We start from the raw sequence: 15,160 nt of genomic DNA on the forward strand, positions 1-15,160 counted from the left end.
GTGGCAGGCCATAGTCAAAAAAAGGATGACGAAAAAATTGATCTGTTGCTTTACATCATGGGTGACCGAGCAGAGGAAATATGGGCGCAGTTCCAACCTCAACCTACAACATATGATCAGGTGTTAAAGGCATTTGAAATGTATTTTAATCCCAGGAGAAACATTATCTTTGAGCGTTTTCAGTTCAATTCGAGGTCACAAATGCCAGGAGAGACAGTAGCAGATTTCATCACCGCATTACACAAGTTGGCATACAATTGTAACTATGGCCAGTTGAAACCAGAATTAATAAGGGACAGAATAGTCGTGGGTATGGCGGATACCAAAACAAGTGAGCAGTTACAGCTGAGGCCAGATTTAACACTGGAGCAAGCGATTCTAGCAACAAAGCAAGCGGAACTGCAGAGTAGCCATTCTGCGGTGTTATACAAGGAACAGCAGAATCGTCGTGGGGAGGTTCACCGAGTTCAAGTGGACAATAGACATCGCCAAGAGGACAATAGACATCAACAGCCCATTTCCTTTAAGCGTCAGTCAACAGCCAGGGGTGAGATCCGGCCCTCAGGTCAGTGCCAGTTTTGCGGTTTGAAAGACCACGAGCGTTCTAAGTGTCCAGCAAGAAATGTCAAGTGCTTTAAGTGTGATAAAGGCGGTCACTGGGCGGTGGTATGTAAAGCAAGCAAGCCAGGTGGCAGTTCTCAAGTGCGTCTGGTGTCAGAGACAGGCACAGTACCTGAAATGGAGAAAGAATGTTTCTTGGGTAATTATGCACTTGGGTCTGGGGGCACCAACAAGTAGACTGCCTCGGTTAGCATCACTAATTTTAAGTCCACAGTAGAATTCCTAATTGACACTGGGGCAGACATAACCTGTGTTCCTCCAGAAACAGTTCCAGAAGAGTTCAGAAAACGGTTGAAACAGTGCACGAAAACTCTTTCAGGACCGGATGGCAGTATGTTGTCGGTTCTGGGGTGGTTGGTTCTGGAACTACAATGTAGCAGTAAAGAATGTATGTCAGAAGTTTACTTAATAGAGGGGTTAAAAACACCTATCTTAGGAAGAAGGTCTTTGATAAGTCTTGAAATTGTTCAGTTCACGGGTGAGCAATGCATGTTATCACAAATATCGGCACCCGATAAAGCAGTATACACTGAAGTACAGGTGTCTAGGAAGTTTCCAGGAGTGATCAAGGGACTAGGGAAAATGAAGGGGTAAGTGAAGTTAGCAGTAAAAAAGAATGCTCAACCTTTTGTACAGTCACTACCAAGGGTGGTGGCTTTGCCCCTATTTGATAAACTCAAAAAGGAGCTGGACAGACTGATTAAATTAGACATCATAGAACAAGTAACTGAGCCAACTGATTGGGTGGCTCCTATTGTGGTTGTTCCCAAGGGTGACTCAGTGCGCATTTGTGGTGATTATTCAGAGTTAAATAAATATGTCAGTCGTCCTCATTTTCCAATAACAGGGGTAGAAATCAAGCTAGCACAACTCAAAGGGGCAAGGTTTTTCTCAAAAATTGATTGCAACTCCGGGTTCTACCAAATGGCGCTAGACAAAGAAAGTCAGCCTTTAACAACTTTCATCACGCCATTCGGAAGGTATATGTTCAAGAGGCTCCCATTCGGGCTTACAAGTGCACCGGAGAACTTTTCTCTAAAAATTGCTCAGGTGTTAGAGGGAATAGCTGGGGTGGTCTTTCACATGGATGACATATTGGTATTCGCGGCAACTATAAGGGAACACGATAACATTTTGAGACAGGTTTTGGGGAGGCTGGAGACAGAAGGAATCACGCTAAATACCAGCAAGAGTTGTTTCGGGGTCACTAAGGTAAAGTATTTAGGATTTTCGTTGTCGGCGGAGGGTATTCAAATAGACTCTGAAAGAGTCGAGGGTATAAGTAACTTCCCTCAACCTACTACAAAGAACGAACTTCAACAGTTTTTAGGGCTAGTAAATTTTTCAGCGCAGTTTCTTTCAAACAAATCGCAGGTGTTAGAGCCATTGTTCGTACTTCTAAAAAAATATGTGGATTTTGTGTGGGAAGAAGCCCAGAAAACGTCATTTAGCAAAATCAAGCAAATGCTTTCCAATGCACCCACCTTGGCCTTTTTTAATCCCAACATGCAGATCATCTTGAGCGCAGATGCCAGCTCTTTTGGGCTGGGGTGCTGTGTTCTTCAGCAATCGGGAGATTTACGCCAGGTTATAGCATATGGTTCGCGTACACTCACAGCAACAGAAAAACGGTACTCGCAGATAGAAAAGGAGGCTCTAGCTTTGACTTGGGGGCAGAAAAGTTTAGGCAGTACCTGACAGGCATACCCATTATTTTGGAAACTGACCACAAGCCGTTATTACAAATCTTGCATACGAAACCCTTAGATGAGTTGTCACTTAGATTGCAGTGTTTTCGGATCCGCTTAATGCGTTAAGACTACACAGTCCAGTATGTGCCAGGAAAAAATTTAGTGGTAGCTGACTCCTTATCCCGTAATCCAGGGAATTCATCCCAGAGGGAACAAGAGCAAGAACTGACACATGAGGTAGAGGCTTTTGTAAGGTCCATGATAGAGGCGTGTCCGGTAAAGGACGAATTTTTGCAGGTTATCAGACAAGAACAGGGACGGGACCCCACCTGTAGAAAACTACGGCAATATGCTGAGACAGGATGGCTGGAGAAGAGGGAAGTATCGGAAGAAATGAGGTCATATTATCAGTTCAGGCACGAGATTACGGTAGAAGAGGAGTTATTAGTGAAAGGTACCCGTCTGGTTATACCACTCCCTCTTCAGCAGAAATGTTTACAATTCATACATGCAGGACATCAGGGAATAACAAAATGTCGGGAAAGGGCCAAAATGTCGGTGTGGTGGATAGGATTGTCCACGCAGCTAGAGGAACTGATAAGAAGTTGCCCTAGATGCATAGAGGAAAGGGTGAACCCAAGGGAACCATTATTGCAGGAGCAGTTTCCGTCCAGGGCATGGGAGAAAGTGGGGATTGACTTCTTTAAGCAGCAGCGATGGTACATGCTAGTTACTGAATACTACTCGCGTTACTTTGAAATCATACCTATGTCTTCATTGGGGGATGAATTGGTCATCAAGAGTCTCGCGGAAGTCTTTGCAAGGTGGTATCCCAAACGTCGTTAGAGCGGACAGTGGATCACAGTTTCTCTCAGAGAAATTTAAAAAATTCAGCTCCTCATATAACTTTAGTATCATCACATCATCTCCACACTATCACCAGTCTAATGGGGAAGTGGAGTCGGCGGTGAAAGTGGCCAAGCAATTAATAAAGAAGAATAAGGATCTTACTTTGGCACTGTTGGCGTACCGTACAACGCCGTTTGCTAATGGATTCAGCCCAGGCGAATTACTCATGGGACGGCGCTTGCGATCTACCCTTCCGATGATGCCATCTAAGATATCTAGGCAGATCAACCATGAGCAGGTGGTACAGAATGAAAAACAGAGACAAATCCAACAGGCGGACAGTTATAACCACAGGCACAAGGCTAGAAAATTACCGGACCTAGTAGTAGGAGAGAGGTTTGGGTTTCGGATCGCAGAGAGTATGGGGAAATTGAAGCAGTGGGGCAGGAACCCAGGTCTTACATAGTGAAATTAGGCCAGCGAAAGTATAGGCGAAACAGAAGGTTTTTAGTGCCAGCACCGTTCCCAGGGAAAATTACACAGGCAGAGAAGGGACGAGAAGGGGGGTCGAACATAGAGTTCAAGGAAAATCATAGGGACGTAGTACAAGAGCAAGATAAATCCAGCAGGAGGGACGAGAGGGAAGGAGAAGAGGAGTTTAGAGGATTTGGGGAGGAGGACTTGCAGGGGCTACAGGGTGAGAAATATGAGCCACCCAGAAATTCACAGTATCATGCAAGGGGGTTAATAGAGGATAATTCTGGAGGGATAGAGTTAAGGGAGACGGATGCAAGGACATCAAAAATACAGAGGAAGCCACCCAGTTGGTTGAGTAATTTTCATTGGAAAGGAGAGAACAGTCTGGACAGCTAAGTAATGTATCAGGTTAAAGCTAATGTATCAGGGTAATATGTATCAGGTTAATTGTAAAGAGTATTGTGTCATATAAGGGACTGCTTGAAAGGAAGGATGTAAAGGCGGGAAAGCCAGTAAATAAAAGCTAAGTAATGTATCGGGTTAATATGTATCAGGTTAATTGTAAAGAGTATTGTGTCATATAAGGGACTGCTTGAGAGGAAAGATGTAAAGGCGGGAAAGCCAGTAAATAAAAGCTAAGTAATGTATCAGGTTAATATGTATCAGGTTAATTGTAAAGAGTATTGTGTCATATAAGGGACTGCTTGAGAGGAAGGATGTAAAGGCGGGAGAGCCAGTAAATAAACAAGATGGCTGAACGGCCTAGTGAAGTACTACTGATCTGTGTTATTTCCTTTCCTAGCATAAGATAACAGTACAAATACCAAATGTGAAAAAATATATACACAGTTAAAAAGTAAATATAAGATTTATTCCTTAGTATGGTAGGTATTCCAAAACAATCGGGGAAGGGTACCAATAAACACTAACTTTTTGGGATACAACCATAACCTAACTACCACACATTGTTACAGAATGTATCCTAAACCAATCCCTGTTAGGCAACAAAAAGCAGCCGTTTTGATAAACTGTACCATGCACAATGCCAGAATATGATTTCAAAGCATTCTAGTGGATGTTTGGCAACCATCGATATATTTGCTATGCGAAAATCTTATAGATAACAGCACTATCGCGCAAATTTAATTTTCATTTTCTCAAAAATGTTTAAAGCTCCTATTATTTAATTTTATGAACATTAAAGGTTACAAAATGTATTCCAGGATAATTTCGCTATCCAAACATTTCATTTGGCATACCAATACGCTTAGTATTTCCACCGATGAATAAAAAATGACTACATACGAGTTAATGGTGCCAGATGTCGTTCAGCCATCCGGACGAAATCAACAAGAAAATAAGCACAGTGTATGCGTGGAATTTAGGCAACAGAACGGCGATTGATAAAACAACAAAATAAGTTTTCCGTCGCCCGGGTTCTCGTGTTCGAGACTCGGCGGTGTTCCTAGCGGGAAGGCTGTTTTCTTGCAGGGAAACGTGTCCGGGAGGGAGCCAGGCTAACGCGGTGGTTAGTCACGAAGTGTGTCGTGAGGTCCGAAAGCCACTGCGTGGCCCACTAGGAACGGCTGTGGCGGTGATGATGTTAGGGGTCCCTAATGCCTGCTGTACCACTGGCCCTACACAGCATAGGACGCTGGTCCCTAACTGGATTGGTGAGGTTCAGAAGTAACGTACACGGCTTTGCACTGTCGTTCACATGTCGCGCACGGAGTTTGCGGAGTGGCCGTTTAATTACGCTGGCAAATTACACTTGCAATTACATTCACGCGATTTCCCTACATAAAGTACACTGTCATTAAACACTGGGCGCTCTGACGCGCCGTTACTAAAGTTACGTCCTCACGCCAGTCGAGGTTGAGGGAAAGAGTTTGATTAAAGTCGGCTAATCCCGTAATTGGTGAACGGCGACGCGTGGGCCCACCTGTGTGGACCGCGGCTCGCTATTAAATTAAGAAAAGTCTACGCTTAGATGTAGCCAGTGCCTGTGCACTTGGCGATTAATTAAAAGTCTGTTGTGGCGGGAGTCGGCCCATACCGTATATTGCACGGCCCCACGTAATGCGTTGTGCGGGGCGTGTTAAGTTGACGCGGCTGGGTTAGGCCCTACACCGGAAAAGGACCGGGCGCACACGGGGAGTAGTTAAAAAAGGTTTCGGGGTCTGACTATAGTTACCAGATGGAAGTTCGATGAAGACAAAGAGATGATGGCTCCCCGTGCGTCCGTCCCGGTCCGCGAGTCGCGCTGTACTGGCGTCTGGCCCTGGCGTGTGGGGAAGGGAGATCTTCCTGTCGCGCCAGATTTTCTAAAGTTCCGTTATTCGTAAAAAATTATATTAATAACAAAACGCAAGTGGCTCTAAATTCACACAATAAAACTTAATGATTAACTTAATACATATATATATATATATGTTTTAGAAATGACATGTAATAAGTTTTTATAAAATAAGTTTGAATTATCAAAATCACATGGAGACTGTTTGATGCTTGATAACTACTCCAGTGGCGAATGATAAATGCTAATTTGGGGCGGTTTGAGTTAAGTCACATATTACACTATTGAAATCAGGCTGAAGGCCGCAAGGGGAGCACTCACAGCTGTTTTAGTAAAAAACTACACGTGAGTGACCCGGGCACTCCTATGTCGCACTTGTGTTGCACGGTGTTGTTCATTCAAAGTGGCATATTCATTAAAGTGTTGACTTGTCCCGGGCTTCTGCGGGGGACCCTGGAGTGGTTCAAGTGAGGGTAAAAAACCCCGATGAGTGACGCGATCAGGCGTCTGGGCCAAAGAGCACTTGCAGCCGTGCAGCAAGTCTGGCCGAGATGGGCTGCGGCCGCGGGTCCCGAGGGCTGTCACCGGCCGTATAGGGCTTCGGGGGGCGGCGGTCGGGGAGAGGAGGAACTTCGATGGCGATGAGGGGAGGAGCGGGAGTGCCGGTAGGTGAGACTGGGGTAGGGGGATGAGGGAACAGGAATTGAGCAGAGGGCGGGTGCCCTGGGGAGTAGGGAACAGGGGAGTATTGTCCAAAGGATTCGGGATGGTAGGTAGGGCTGGGTTCCTTCGGCCCAGTGAAGTAGCCCAGCTGGTATGGCTTCAGCAGCTCCTCCGGTGTCTCCTTCTGGAGTCGTCCCTGCTGGCGAGAACGCTTGCGGCCGGCTCTTTTTGGCATGGAGGAGCAGAGGTGAGGAGTGGGAGCAGTCCGCGAGCAGGGGTCGCTGCCCAAGAGCAGGGAGAGGTAGGAACAGTCCCCCAGAGAGGTCGCTGCCTACCAGAGGAAGTAGGAGTAGGAGCAGTACACCAGGGATATCGCTACCTAAATAATACTGTTCAAATATTACACCACTTTTATTTCCCCAAAAATTACTAGGAAGAGCTGTCTGCCTGGCTTAACTCAGCCAGAGTAAATATACAATGCATGTACATATTCATCAGGGTGGGCACATCTGTACCATTCCTGTGCATACATAGTAGAATTACAATAATATTTACATTCACTTGTATAATTCAAAGGCTTCTTGTTACAACACTGGGTATTTACATATTTGTCCTGAATTATGTTGGGCAGGTTGACAAAGTTTCCTTAATTTACATTATCCTTTGTCTGCCATCTAGGGGCGGGTGGCGAACTAACTTTCCTCCCCATAGATTATGTAGGATGGGTGGCGCACTTGGGGCTTGCGCTATCATAACAGCCGAGGCCAAACTGGTGGACATGACAGTGTAGTGAATTTACCATGTACATGACTCGGTTTGTCTTGCCGATTAAGTTAAGGGCGTTGATAATACCTAAGTCCCGCGGCGCTCGTCTGACTCGGGTGGACCATGGCTAAGGACGCGTTCCGTTAGCGGGGTCGGATACTGGCGGTTGCAGGTCGGGCTATAGGGTGGCCTTCGGTCGGACGACGTCAAGTTGCCTAATAATAAGGGACTGGCCATGTCCTACCATTCACTAAGAATGTGGTTATTGTACATGTATATCACATTCAACATCTAAATCCTTATTTTTGTGTCTTGGAATACCAGCCACAGGGTTAACTAATTTGGGCTTCCTTCGATGACTCTCAGCTTGCGTGTGTCATGTGTTAAATTATTGGATAAGAAGTCCAAACATGTGTGTGATGTACCAAGTATTTTTAATTAAATATTAACTGTACCATAAATAACCTAACATAATAGTGAAATTGATGAAGTCTAATATAGTTACTGGAATGAAAGAAGTAAAGTATGGAATGAGAGGAAAGAGGTGTTTGAATGACAGCCAATGAAATAAATATAATAATAACTGTGTACTGACTCACAGTTGAAGGAGCATCTAATTTCTCAGAACGAAAAAAGTTACACTTTATAGGCTGTAACAATGTATTGTAGACTCCCAGCATAATATGCCTTACCCAGGTTGTGGATCTCCGAGATGCCTCTCACAGAATAACAACTCACTCGAAAAATTAGCACACAATTTAGAGAGGAGACGAGCTCTCTAACTGCACCTCGCTACTGCACTCAGCGACCACAAACACTACCAAACTTACGCCATCACCCTCGCTTTCGAGGCTGAAACCCATGGTGAGTCTAGTGGAATAAATTGTGCTCGATGATTGAAATCTTTTCGGGAGAACCCCATGCTAGCTTGCAAACTAACAAATTGTGGTTGCATGGTTCGTCGGCCCAGTGTAGTCCAATAGGCTCAAGTCTGTCGGATGTTGCTGAAATAATAGACTAACTATTAAAACAGATACACACACCCTAAGCAGCATAGAGAGCTGAATACTGCTTACATTAGATTGCAAATTACTAAGAGAAAAATGGTTTGAAGAAGACATGGTTTTCATCACGCGATACATTTTGTACTGTAACAGAATTTGCACTGGCAAATTACTTTGACAATTGAAAAGGCAAAACATGTTACACAATCGTTAGTTGCGAAATACACTAGAATTACTCCTGCGACAATATGGCCAGGGACGAGGTAGATATCTGATTACAGCCGGACAATCCTGTGAATAGCTTAGTAAAAAACAATATAGATCAGACTCTACAGCATGACATGTGATTCTACATAGACCATGCTATAAATAATTATGATTGATACTGGCAGTGATATTCGCGATTTAATTAATAGAAGTTCTGTCTCTAAGTCGGCCAGTGCTGTAAGAAATAAACTATGCAGCAGGTGAAATTAATGATAGCTGTGTTATGCCCTGCACCATAAATAATCCGGCATCACATAGGGATTGTAAAGCAAAAGGTTTTAAGGTCGATGAAGTATGTTCACAAGAATTACTGAATCAGTGAGACTATAATATGAATGCTCCCCATGCGAAGATCTATCCACCCTGGATCATGGTCTAATGAAGACTGCTAAAGCAGGACGCTGCAGGGAGATGGGAACAGAGCTAGCTCTCGTGAAACCCACAAAAGAAACAGTAAATATTTATATTTTAACTTACAAACTAAACATATAGCAATTATCTTGATTAAATACTTTGAGTAAAAAACAAATGACCGAAGGCTTGAAAGTGTGGTCGTTAAATTTTAATGCTAAATAAAAAGTTTAAAAAATATAAGTCAAAAATGAGACTGTCTATTTATTCCCATAACTATTCAAATAATTCCTATAGACCAATCCACCATTAGGAAACACACTTGATGATATTATTTAAATTAGGAAATTAAAACGAGAATCAAGAATAAACAACACACAGCACTGATAGTTACTTGTTGTTGACACTTTGGTTTTGTAGTAGTACATATTGATTAGAGGGTGCGTTCAGCCAGCAGATGATAGTACTGGCAGGGTGGAACTGGGTTGTTCTATTACAAAAGGTACGTTATGTATATATTAAGTACAATGTCTAAGCAAGTGCCAGGTACATGCTACAGGACTAAACAGGACTAAGGGCATGACTTGCTGAAAGACAGCAGCATAAAAATTTAAGTTGTGGTTTAGTTAGAGTCAGTAGGGTGGTATTCCAAGACATCAGGCGGGTAAGGTAGCAAATGAGCAAAAACTTGTTGGGGAACAACTGTAACCTAACTCGCAGACCGTAATCCAAGAATGTCTCCAAACCCAATTCCTATTACATAACAAAAAAAATTAATAAACTGTGACGTGTCCAGGCAACAGCGTCCAGTGCTGGAGTGGCTTGAAGTGGGGTGAATACCCTCTCGGGGTGTGATGTCCTCAGTCGTCACTGTCGAACAGCTCCTGTAGTCGGGCAGAGAGGGGCTGCGGCCTGCCCTCTCGCTGGGTAGGGGAACAAGGAAGAGTGGGATGGAGAGGCCCTAGAGCGTAATCCACGAAAGGCCGCTCCGGGAGGAAGATCCTAGAGCGTTATCCTCGAAAGACCCAACCGCCGGTGCTCCCTCTCGTCCGCTAAGACCGTTATGACACAACAACACTTACCCTTAAGTGCATCGAACACGCCCGAGCACGATGTCCGCCGAGTGAGTGTAAGTGCACCGCGACGAACGCCAAGTCCATTACAGCGCCCGGCTGGGTGTGGCAATGCGCTAAACTAAATCAGTAAATTATTCTTTTAACTCAAAAACAACCAAATTAAAAAGTGATTAATTCAAGGGTAAGTATGTACAATTGTCCAATAATCATATATTGTGAAATATGTCTTTTAAGTCCAAAACTGGTCGGAGCTGTTTTCCCGCGCTTCACGTGTCGCGGCGCGAGGCCGCAGGGTAGAGGTGGGTTGGGACAGCAATTTTCGTTATCAGTCCCAACCTGATACTGATACAGTAATGTAACTAGGTACAAGTCTTTGATACTTCTGTATCAGACGGTCCCAGGAGGCAACAAAGCTCCGCGTACGCAGACCGTGCGACCGGAAGGAGAATCTGATACATTATTTATCACGCCCGGTAATTCTCTACCTCTGTTACTCTCATTCCCGCCTGATACAGCCAGTATTAATCAGTTCAACATTCACTGCAGTTCGTCCTGGCCGTGTATCACCATTTTGCGGGCTGTCATGCTTTGTAGTTAGTATCTTTATAGTGAAATAAGGAATGGATAAGTGCACGAAAAAGACTTCATTTGTGTGGAATTTTTTCACGGAAAATAATGAGTTTGCTAATTGTAATTTGTGTAAACAAAAACTGAGTTATAAATCATCGACTAATCTGAAGAAACATTAGAAACGTAAACATTGATATAGTATGCTCACTAATGTACCTATCTGTTTTTTTATTTTTTATTTTTGATAAAATCGTGAATTTTTAATGTATAAAAACACTAGTTACTAATTGTTTTCGAAAAAAGAAAGTCCATATGTTGATTACATCTGTTATTAGTGTCAACTGAGAATTTATTTGCATTTTCATAGCTGTTAGGTGCACAAATATAAATATTATATCTTGTATTAATGTACTTTTTAATATTAAAATTTCATTAGTTTTATTATTGAACGAGACGGTGCACGCACTGCGCACTGAGCGTACAAGTAGGACAATAAACAAAACGACTTGTAACCAGGGCTGCCACTCTGATATTCATGAAAAACCTAGATAACCTACAAAAAACCCAGACACATGGGTAAACAACCCAGATGCGTCTAAAATGCTATCGTTGAAAATGTTTGCGTACTAATTCAAAAATATAAACATAACTGGTTTTAATATAAAACAATTAATTACCTTACAAGACTGAAATCGGTTAAATACAACCAATACAAGAAAATTACACTGCAGCAAAATGGCTGTATAAGTAATTCTTGGACCAGTACATATCATAAAAAAACCTACAAATATATACATGACAAAACAAACACCATCACTGCATCCTTTAAACCGGTAATTGTTTTTATAAAACTGCATCATGTACGTTAGTCTTTATTCAGAGTCTGATTCTACAAGATTGGTTTGAAGGTTAATTGTTGCATTGGTTTTGTGTTCTGCAAGCCTCTTTGAAGAATGTGTCTAATTTAATATTCGACTTAGCTTCTTGAAAACTAGTTTTGTGTTTATATGTATTTTTGTGTGTGAAACACATAGACTTGTTTGCATTTATCAAACAGATATTGCAACAGATACAGTAGCTACTACCTTTATTATTGTTTTAGGTATAAAAATAATTAAAATTATAAAAAACCTAGAATTGTTGGAATTCATTATTTAAAAACCCAGAAACCTAAACACCATTGGAAAAACCCAGATCTGGGTGGAAAAACCCATGAGTGGCAGCCCTGCTTGTTAACAATATCGCTTTGCGCCTCTCCTTCAAGGCTTCAACGCCTTCCCCTGCGCTTCCTCCCCTACATTCTTTCCCTTCTTTATCCCTTATTCGTCGTTCCTGCTCCCTCCCCTTTCACAAGCTCCGCCCAAGTGACCGTCATCTGCGATCGGGTACTGTATTCATTGGCCGTGGTGTTGTTCCAGCTGAATTCTGAACTGATACTAAAGTCTCTGATACTTTTCAAGTGTACTCGTTTGCAGTTCCTGATACAGGCGCGTATCAGTGCCAAAGTATCAGGTTGATACTTTTCGACCCACCTCTACCGCAGGGTGGTCTCGCGCCAATTACCATCGGGAGCTCGCAGGGGTCGGTTACTCCGCGAACGCAGAGCCCTCAACTTTCGTGCTACATCCAAGTCTCAGCAATAGTGTAAGTTCTTCAAATCCTTTTACCAGCTCTGCGCCGACCCCACTCAGTCGCACATTATTTCGTGCGACTCGTTAACTAATCATTTTATCCCAAAAGGGAGTTTTGCATTTATTAAGTAATTTCCATGTCCATAGTTTAAGGACAGCGTAATTGAGGTATCGTTATCGTCGAAAGCTCTCAGCCAGCCACGTGTGACGAGTTCTTACTCGTTAATTTACGTATCTAACTTTCATTGTATTTAAATGTGTAACTTGTAATGTGCATTCTAAAAACGTCATAACCGTTTAATTAGTGACTGTAACTTGTATGTCTTATCTAACCGAACCCACGTACTTTTTGGGACTTTTAATATTTTGCAACAGGCTTGATTGCAATTAACTATAGAACATTCATTCGTACGTGCTGTCGTACATAATAACGTCAATCTCTGCATAAGCTGCGGCAGCATTGCCACTCCGTGACTATACGCCGCGTCTTTCACGTTGATAATCGGCCACTGTAGAAGTCCGCACATACCACTTTGCAACCTATCCTGGCCGCGCATATCATCTACGAATAGAGACTCACGTGCCGCGACGGTCAGACAACAGACGCGTCCAGTACTTGGACCAGTGTGTGTAACAGTTCTCAATAAAGTGCAGTGTCGTGTCAACCAGTTTATTATTTATTCATAAGGCGTCCTGGGTGGCCTGAACAGCCCAGGTAGGTTTCGAACCACGGCGCGCTCTTGCCTGCAGCCACGAGGCCGAACCCCCGTTAAAATCCCTGAGATCACTTTTCAAATTAATAACTACTTTAAAAACTTAGACAGGCAGTGGGAGTGGCGTCAGCGTAATCCCGAGGGCCGCTCCAGCGAAGGATTCCAGAGCATATTCCCGAAGGCCGCTCTGGAGGAAGGAGAAGAGATAGTGTGAGAGAAGAGAGGAGAGGAGAGCAGAAAGCACAACATCAATTTATATACTCCTGCTTTTATTCCCCCAGATTTCTCTGGGGTAAGGATATCTGACTGGTACCACCGTTTCTTCATATGCTCGGCCGGGAGCGTGTGACAGCGATACCAGGAACTATTATGTTCCCATAACTCGCTATGTGGGAAGTCAATTCACTTTGTTCGAATCATTAGAAACGACGGAGGGGCGCGAAGTGTGCAATTTTAATATTAATGGTGCCTCTCAGTCCAGTAAGAAGTAAAGTTGCTGTCGCTATGGTGCTTGACTTTAATTTATTTAATGTAGATGTCAGGCGGGGGGAAGGTCACCCTTTCCCCCTCAGTTAGGTGGCTAACTGATGTATGAAAGTGTCATGATGTCTGTATTTAGAGGCTTTAAGTATTGCATCAAAAGTGGCCTAATTAATCTCGTTGTGTGAGTGTAGTGTTAAGATCCAAGGCCGCACGCGACAGCACAGTGACCCTCCCAACTGGTATGTGCCCGGCCAGTCGCCAAGGATGCATATAATCGTGAAGAGTGTAGAGTTACGCTGTGGGAAAGAGGTAAGTAAGCAGGCAACTGCACGGGATTCTGTCAGCCCGCTCCCGCAGACCGCCAGTGCCCCGCGCGATTGTGCCGCCCCGAAGCTAACTGTTTCTCCAGTCACTCACTGATTCTCTCGTTCAGGTTTCTCTCTCCATCAGCCGACACAACCGGAACATTTCATGCACGGCGCGAGGTTCCGAGGGTCACTACTCCTCTTCCCCTCCTACGGACGATGTGCAGCTTTAGAAGTATGTAGTAACGCCCGACTCGTCGATTTGCTGCTGCATCGCCGGTAGTGCTCACAGTCCAGGCCCAGCACGCTGTCCGACTTTAAGTTCTGCTGTCACTTGATCCTCGGCTAGCCACGAAAGCAACCGCACCTCCTGCCAGATGGTCCACGAGATGGTATTTATATATTTCCAACAAATCCAGCTGCTCACCACAGGACAAGCTCGATTACAGTAAGATACTACCTCTCGGCACTCGCCTTATACTCAGGAATGGTTCACGGACCTTCCGCGCTGTCAGAGGTAATGAACCTCCATGCAGAGCAGTCAGCTTGTTCCCCATTGATGTGCACACCACGACAGCTACCGAGCGAGCTTTGACTGGTACAGTACAAGCCAAGCTTATATACAAGTTGGTTGCATTATCATTACAGTCAATATTTACAGATTTAGCCTTTGCAGCATGTTCTATAATATGTTGACGCCGTCCCCGGTGCCTGTCTTAAAATTATTATATTTAAATTACGTTAAAGGGAATTTCTTTGCCAAGTGGCTGCAGGCAGGGATGCGTCTACAAAGGGCCCCGCGGGCTGTTCTGGCCACCCAGGATGCCGTAACTATTGAAAAACACACGTAAACGTAACTGGTTTTATTGCTGCGTCACACGTTACAGTACTTCACCTTGTACAGTACATCTTCGCGCGAGCTGATCTGGACTGCCGGAAGGGGCTGTCGCGCGGCTTGGCTGGGATGGTTGGACGTTGGGGGGGGGGGGGGGGGGGACAGTTCCGCCAAGCGCCAAACCACGAGTGAAGAAAAGAAATTACCGTTATTCGGTTTTTAAATGAAAACTTACTTGTTAATTGTACATGACCCTTGTTTGAATATTAATGCTGACATTAGATGTATTATGAAATATTCATTAAAGCTTTGGTTTAAGTAAATTAAACAAATATTATTTAAAAAGATCAGTCAACTTAAAGACTACTGACTAGTTGGTAAAAACCACTGTTTATGTTTGTGCGCTTGTTCTGGATATTGCTTCAGCACCTTGTTTCTTACTTAAATTAAGGCTCTAGGCTGTGATGAGATTTATGGGCGTTCATTAAACACTGTGCCCGGAGGGAGCATACACTCGTGCTCTACGATGCACATTTCTTATCACGTGTTAATTTAAGGGGATT

Source organism: Bacillus rossius, chromosome 2 (assembly GCF_032445375.1).
Source record: "Bacillus rossius redtenbacheri isolate Brsri chromosome 2, Brsri_v3, whole genome shotgun sequence".
NCBI classification, from domain to species: Eukaryota; Metazoa; Arthropoda; class Insecta; order Phasmatodea; family Bacillidae; genus Bacillus; species Bacillus rossius.